We start from the raw sequence: 7,320 nt of genomic DNA on the forward strand, positions 1-7,320 counted from the left end.
TTTTTGATAGAAACTATTTTACCAGTGCCACTGTGTCTTGGGATTAAGTATTTCCATTTTGAATTTTATAGTTTTCACAGCAAAGAGTTTGCCTTGCATCTTTGAGCAGATTTTGACCTAGGACTTTTAAGCAGTATTGAAACTGTTGAGACTTTGAGAAGTGGGTTTTTGCATTTACAGTTGTAGGCAGGATGGCTGTATTGCATTAAGAAGAATTAAAATCTTGAACTTTAAGTATTGTTTAAAGACACATGTTTAAGTGAAATGGGTATTATGTGACCATTATGCTTAGCAACCTGATTGGCATGGGAATCATGCAGGGAATGAGTTAAGCTTACTTGGCTGGGTCATGGAAACGCGACTCTCTGGTCGATATCTGGTCCTTGGCCTCTTCATCTCTGGGGGAGTTCCCCTCCTCTGCATTTTGGCCACCATGAGGTGAGCAGCATTCTTCTGACAACCCCTCTACTTGAAATATTTGGACCATGGACTAAATTTTCACCCTATAGTAAATCTCCTGAAACTGTGAGTAAAATTAAATTTCTTTAATTTGTGGGTGTCAGGTAGTGTGTTATGGGGAATCTGACCAATACAGTATGATGCTGCAAACAAAGTTTTTCAGAGGGACTTTATACATTTACACCCTTGAGCCTGTAGTGGATGAGTCCTAGCCAATCCCTAAGATATCTATTTTTCCTATTGTTGCTATGCAGCTTGCTTGGCTGCTTTTTCATGTCACTTGTTTTTAGCAACCACAACTTTCCTGGCCCCACCTTGTGACTGCTTTATTTCTGACCAAACTGCAAGTTTCTCAAGCATTACTGAACTGTATCTTGCCCATGATTCTGAAAGTAAATCTGGCTAAAAGTAGCCAGTGATGCCCACGTCACAGCCTAAAGGCCGAGTTGCCTTGATATTTTTCTCTGCCAGATGAACTAGTCTTTCTCTTTGAATCTCAAACTTACGTCAAGTCTCAGGGCATGGACTAAATTCTTTGCCAGAATATAACATGAATGACCCCTAGTAAACTCCCAAGAGAATCCTTATTGACTCATTTCCATCTAAAATTTCATGAGCACAGTTTTTCTGTTTATATTATTTTCAGCATTTTGGTCTTCTGAATTCTCAACAGAATCACTCATTAAGCTCCAATTACAATGTTCTAGGGGGTCTCTTGATCACATTCTAAATTTTTTCAAACGCTTCCCACTAACAAGTTCCAAGGACTTCTCAACCATATGGTCAGTGGAGTCACATCTGTGACTAGGTTCTTCGTACTAACTTTCAGTATTAGCTATTTATCATTGTAACAAAACACCAGGAATAAACAACTTAGAAAAGGAAGGACTTATTCTGTCTCATCATTTTAGGAGTTTTAATTCGGGGTCTTCTGGCTCCATTGCTCTTAGGCTTCCAGTGAAGAAGTAGAACTTGGCAGGGGTACCGAGTCCCTTCCAGCAAAGGTACACATGTCATGTGAGCAGGAAGAAAACAGAGTAAGAAGAAGGGGTTGGGGCTCCGGTGTACTCTTCAGGACCATGCAGCCAAAGATCTGCTTCCTCCGCTTGGACTCTACCTCCTCAAACTTCTATTACCTCCCAGGTGCACTATCAAGAAACCACAGGAGCTTTAGAGAATGTTTAAGAATCCAGCAATAAAATCTTAGGAGAATCACTAACTTGTCGTTTTAAACAAATTTTAATAAATCAAATTAATTGACTAGTTTTCTCACTTACTAAAAGGGAATATAGAAGAGAAAAAGAAAATCAGCTAATAGTTCTGACATGCTGTGCTTTTCATTGCATATTAATCTGAGGAAGACTAACTAGACTAACGCATGACAATTATCCTTTTGTGAAGAAATAGTAAGGTGTAACAGTTTAAGGACTTTATGGCCTAGATAACCAATCTCAGGGATTTTAGAGAGAGGAGCAGTATGTCCTCAATTCCATTTCCAAAAAATCAACCGCTGTAATGTGTTAAGAGTAGTCTCTAAAGGGAAAAAGTACGGGCAGAGCAACGAACTAGGATATGACAGCAGTAAAAACAGTAGAAAAGTGTTGGTGGATGGTGGTAGTAGTAGTAGAGGAGTGAAGAAATGGTTGAGTTCTCCAAATACTTTGAGCCTATAACCAAAATAATTTGCTACTGCAATAGTGTGTTACTGAAGGGAATATGTCAAGTTTGGATTTTATGATTCTTTTACTATTAGCAAATGGGTCTTATAATTATTGAAATGAGAAATTCTACAAGTGGCAGCTATTTCATAGAGAATATCAAACACTATATTTTTGAAATATTTATGTACATCTAGGTTTTGCTAACTAGGCAGGTTATGTTGATTTGGAGTTAAGAGATCCAGGCTGGAGTTATGAGTTAGAGGTTTGATGGAGACCACTACAAAGCAGCCCTGAGCAGCACTAAAGTCAACCAATGGGCTCTTCATGTGAATCTATCCAAGGCCTAGGCTCCTTGTCTGAAGATGGGTGATGGGCTCATAGTAAGTGACCCTCTGTGAGTCACTAATCCCTACTAAAATGTGTAATGGAGGATGAAGTGAGAAATCCTCAAAGATAAGACAAGCTCACAGCCAAAGACACCTGGCTCTGATCTCAACTAGATAAAGACTATAGCCTCAGGCATCTGTCTCCTGGCTGAATTAATTTAATCCTTATTAAGGCTTAATTTAATAACTTGCTTGGAGAAATCCTTGAGTAAATCTGCCCTTCTTGAGTACTCCCTTCCCTTCTTCTGATAACCAAATAAATACAGGCCACCCAGAGAAGGTCTTGGTCTTAGCGCTAAGAACCTTGAATTCTGCGAGAGGGCTTTGATCCTCCTGGAGCCCTGCAATCACTCCATTTACCTCTTTTTATTTAGCTTTCACCACACACTCATTTGGAGGATTGTGGACCTGATCAGCCTGCAATAACTAAGGGATGTTATTAACCCAGTAAGATTTAGCACACAAACCATTAGGGACATCAACAGAGAAGTGACTGCAGATGTCTGAAGCCTGACACACATATAATTCCAGCACTCTGGGAGGGTGAGGCAGGATAATCACAAGTTCAGGCTCAGCCAGGGTAACTTAGCAAGTTAGGGAGTCTTGTTTTAAAATTAAAAAATGAAAAGGGCTGAGGATGTAACTTACTGTGAAAGCCCTCATTCAGTCCTCAGTACTGAGGAAAAAACAAGAGGAGAAGGAGAAGGAAGAGAAAGAGAAGAAAAGAAAGAGAATAAGGAGAAGAAGAAGAGAAGGAAGAAGTGGGGAGGGGAAGAAAAGAAAGAGAATAAGGAGAAGAAGAAGAAGAGAAGGAAGAAGTGGGAAGGGGAAGGAACAGAGAAAGAAGAGGAGGAAATGTTCTGAGCCCTGAGACCAAACATTTGCCCTGAGAAGAGACAAAGGAACAGAAATAGATGCATACACAAATATGTGGTCCAAGAAATAGATGGAAGTTCAGGAAAATGTAAGGACTTAGAGCCAAATGAAGAAAGTGTTTCAAAGAGGAAATGTCCAGGTCAATGGTTGCTTCTAGGACAAGGACTATAAGGATGGAATATTTACCTCTGAATTTGGCAACGTAGAGGTTATTACTTATTAAAACAATTTGAGAGGTTCATAAAGAAATACAGATGACTGTGAAGGTAGAGAAAAGAAAGTGAAAGAAAACAGAGACAGTAAGAATAAACAACTTTTCCCAAGAATATTTCTATAAAAGAATTTAGAGTGGTAGGGAGAAAATTGGAAAGGAAAGTGGTACTGAGAAGGTTTTATTGTTTTATCAAGATGTGGAAAAGAAAAATACCTTCATGTCAATGGGGCTGATCCAACGGAGAGGGAGAAATTTAGGACGCAGGATTAGAAAAAGTGAACTCCTATAGTGACACCTTATAAAGGAAAGAGGATGGAAGTGAGTTCATGCAGAGAGGAAACAAACCTAAACTGAAGGAAAATTGGCTAGTTCCTCAGTCAGGATTCTCTAGAGGAACAGACTTATAAACACGCATATAATTATAAGAGTAATTTCATTAGATTGGCTTCCAGCATCAAAGCCTGGATAGTCCACAGTGACCATCTGCATACTGGAGTGTCAGAGAATTCAGTTTCTGCTCAGTTTCAGAAGCTGGCAATTTCTGAATAAGGGAGGTTAAGGACGCAACCCCAGGCCAAGGCTTTAAGCACTGAAGCTTCCTGGAGATTTGCTGGTGTGAGTCTGCATCAAAGGCTGATAATAGAAAGGCTGATATCCATGGGTCATGGCCGCAGCAAATGATACATGCACTCAAGCAGAACAGAGCTTGCATGTGCTCACTGGCTCCCTTCTTTTGGCTTTGTCCTATGCAAAACTTTTGGATGGTGTCACCCACATTCAGGGTAAACCTTCTTTCTTGCGTTCACTGACCATCAGGCCATTTGCTCCTACAATGTCCTCACAGACCCACTCAAATACATCCAGAGATGTGCTTTATCAATCTCTTAGGCTTCTCACAATTCAAACAAGTTCTCAATCAAGATTAAACATCGCAATCATCTATAATAATAGGAGGAAGAATATATAGGTAAAGGAATTGATCCTTAAGTCGAAGTGGCATGAAACTTTGTGGAAGTTTTGTTAAATTATTTTGTGTTCACTTAGAAATTGGAGGAAAGTCATTAACAGAGTTAGCAGAGAGCAGGAGAACTTTTAGAGACTTGAGTAGAGTTAAGAACAGAAGACCGAGTTGACTGGACAACCATAACAGAATTTTCTGGCATCACTAAGAACATACTTGGTGCTTGGAGTCATAATTAAAGAATTATTTTTATACTTTTCTCCTTTTTGTTTTTATTTTTCAGTGCTTGGGATGAAATGCATGGCCCAAAAGCAAGTATTCTGCCACCACGCTGCATCCCAAGCCTTTTTTTTTTTTTTTTTTTTTACCATGTTCAGCTACACAACTACATGAGGAGAGTATGTAGGATGATAGACTTCTTCAAATGGAATTTTGACAAACAACTAGATGGGTACAGGGAGAAACACCTGGTGGTGCACTGCTGCCACTGATCATAGTACATATTCCAGTAAGGAGAAGAATAAATTGTATGACAGCAGTGAGGGAGAGTGAGATGTTAATATACTGTAAATTCAAGTCCCATTAGATTTCATATAAAACTGAAATTAAAGACTCAGCTTCAGGTGTGATATTGAGATTGTGGAGGAGGCACAGTTGTTGGTCATGATGCATTCTAGGGTAGGATTTGACTTATTAAAGGAGAGAACAAGGTTACTAAAGAGTGCACAACAAATAGACAGAAGTCAAAGTTGGTTCTTTAATGCATTACCTAAACTGTTACTGCAGTTACCAATGTAATATTGAGATATTGCCAGTAAACACAAAGTTGTTTGAGAAGTGAGATGGATTACCTGGGCTCAGCGGTGACTGTGAAGAAGGTCAATATTGTTGGTAATACGATTAGTAAGCCTTTCTCTCTTTTCCATTCCTCTTCTTGTTCTATTCTTTTTTCCACAATGTAGTGTGTAAATCATACTTTGCTCAGAATTGTGTAGAAACACATCACAAGGTGGATAGAGAATGAAATATCTTCAAATAAATACTAGTTAATTTAGTATTTGAAATTAAAGAATTGGAAAAATAGAAAAGATTAGGTTATCCCCCTCAAATTTTTGTTCATGTGGATGAAGTTAAACCTTAACTGCACCAGTCTTTGGGGGATCCAAATTTTAATTTGTTTTGAGAAAATATCTGAAAAAGAAATTACTTGTGATTCGAATTTTGAGGATTTCCTTGCATAGCAATCATGCTATTTGGAAATTTTATCACTGCCACTACATTTTATAATAAAGAACCAAATTGAAATATGTTACCACTCCAGTAAAGACATAGATCAGGCTTTGAAATGTTGGGTTCATTAAAAAAATCAATAAACTGACTCCCTAGCTCACCTACCCTTTCTACTTTTGGTCTCATGTCTATAATTTTGAAAATTATTTGTTTAATTGGAAAATGGTGCAGATGATATACCCAGATCCAGTAAAAAATTATCTGCTTATGGTATCAATGTATGTGTTACACTTCCCTAACATTGAGGAAGGATAAGATATAACAATATCAAGTACAGCCACGGATTGATTCAAATGTTTATTTCAGAAAAATGAACTTTTTTGTGTGTTTCTACACAGTATGGAAACAAAGAATTGGCATGACACATCCAACTTATATGTTTATTCATTACATTTAATGTTAACCTTCAATTTATTTACTTATTCAGAAAATAATTTTACTAAAATTGCTAGTTAATATATCATTGCTATGGGTTAGTATGTCATGTTCTGCTGGTTGCCTATTTCTTCATATAAAGAAGGGTAATGTTCCCAATTAAAAATTTGTATTTTCCAAAAATTTTTATGATATTGTCCTAGAGAATGAAACATAAAACATTTCATGGGTTGGACCTGGAATACACCCTAAAGACCATATGGTGGAGATGTTTGCCAGCTGATGGGCTTTTGGAAAGTGATTGGATCATGAGGATGTCTACCATCATCAAGGGATTAAGACACTGATTACTTTATGGTGCAATGGGCTTATTAGGAAGTAGGGCTAATTGAATGAAGCAGGTCCTGGGGACAGGCCCTTGGGGACAATATGAGTTGCAGCTCTTTTGCTCTTTCCCATCTCTGCCTAGGTAAAATACTCACGTGGAACTCAGAAGTGTAGTAATTATGAGTATAAACACAAAAACTACTGGGAATTGTGAAGTACAAAGACAGAAGAAGCTTTGGTATCTAACGAGTATGTGGAGGCCCTGTGCCACCCTGCAGCACTTGTCAGTACTATACCCTGCCTTATGAGCAGAATGCCTGACATAGCTCATGATCAGTATAAATAATTCCACCCAATCTTGAAATGAAACATTCTATGTTACCTTCCTCTCTGCAGTGTCAGTATAGAGATCTCAAATTAGGTTTTTGTGTGTGAACTACTTCCAAATCACCAGCCTTCAGATGTCACTCAATCCTTGTCTATCCTGAAAGCCTCCATAGCCTTTCCCAAATTTCAATTTTTCTGCCTTTCACAAATCAAAACTGCCACCTGCACGAAGTGCCACTGTGACAATCAGTATTGACAGTAGAACACTTGCTACTTTGATTATAGAAGGGTTTCAAAAAGAAACTTAGAGGTAGTCAAATGTCATTGTGCTAAGAAAACTGCTTTAAGAACTAGTACTTTAGCTGGATGTGGTGAGGCAGGCCTGTGATCCCAGCACTTGGCCACCCAAAGCAAGACTGTAAATCAAGACTAGTCTGGGCTACA

Source organism: Chinchilla lanigera, unplaced genomic scaffold, assembly GCF_000276665.1.
Source record: "Chinchilla lanigera isolate Chin_1 unplaced genomic scaffold, ChiLan1.0 scaffold00047, whole genome shotgun sequence".
Lineage (NCBI taxonomy): Eukaryota > Metazoa > Chordata > Mammalia > Rodentia > Chinchillidae > Chinchilla > Chinchilla lanigera.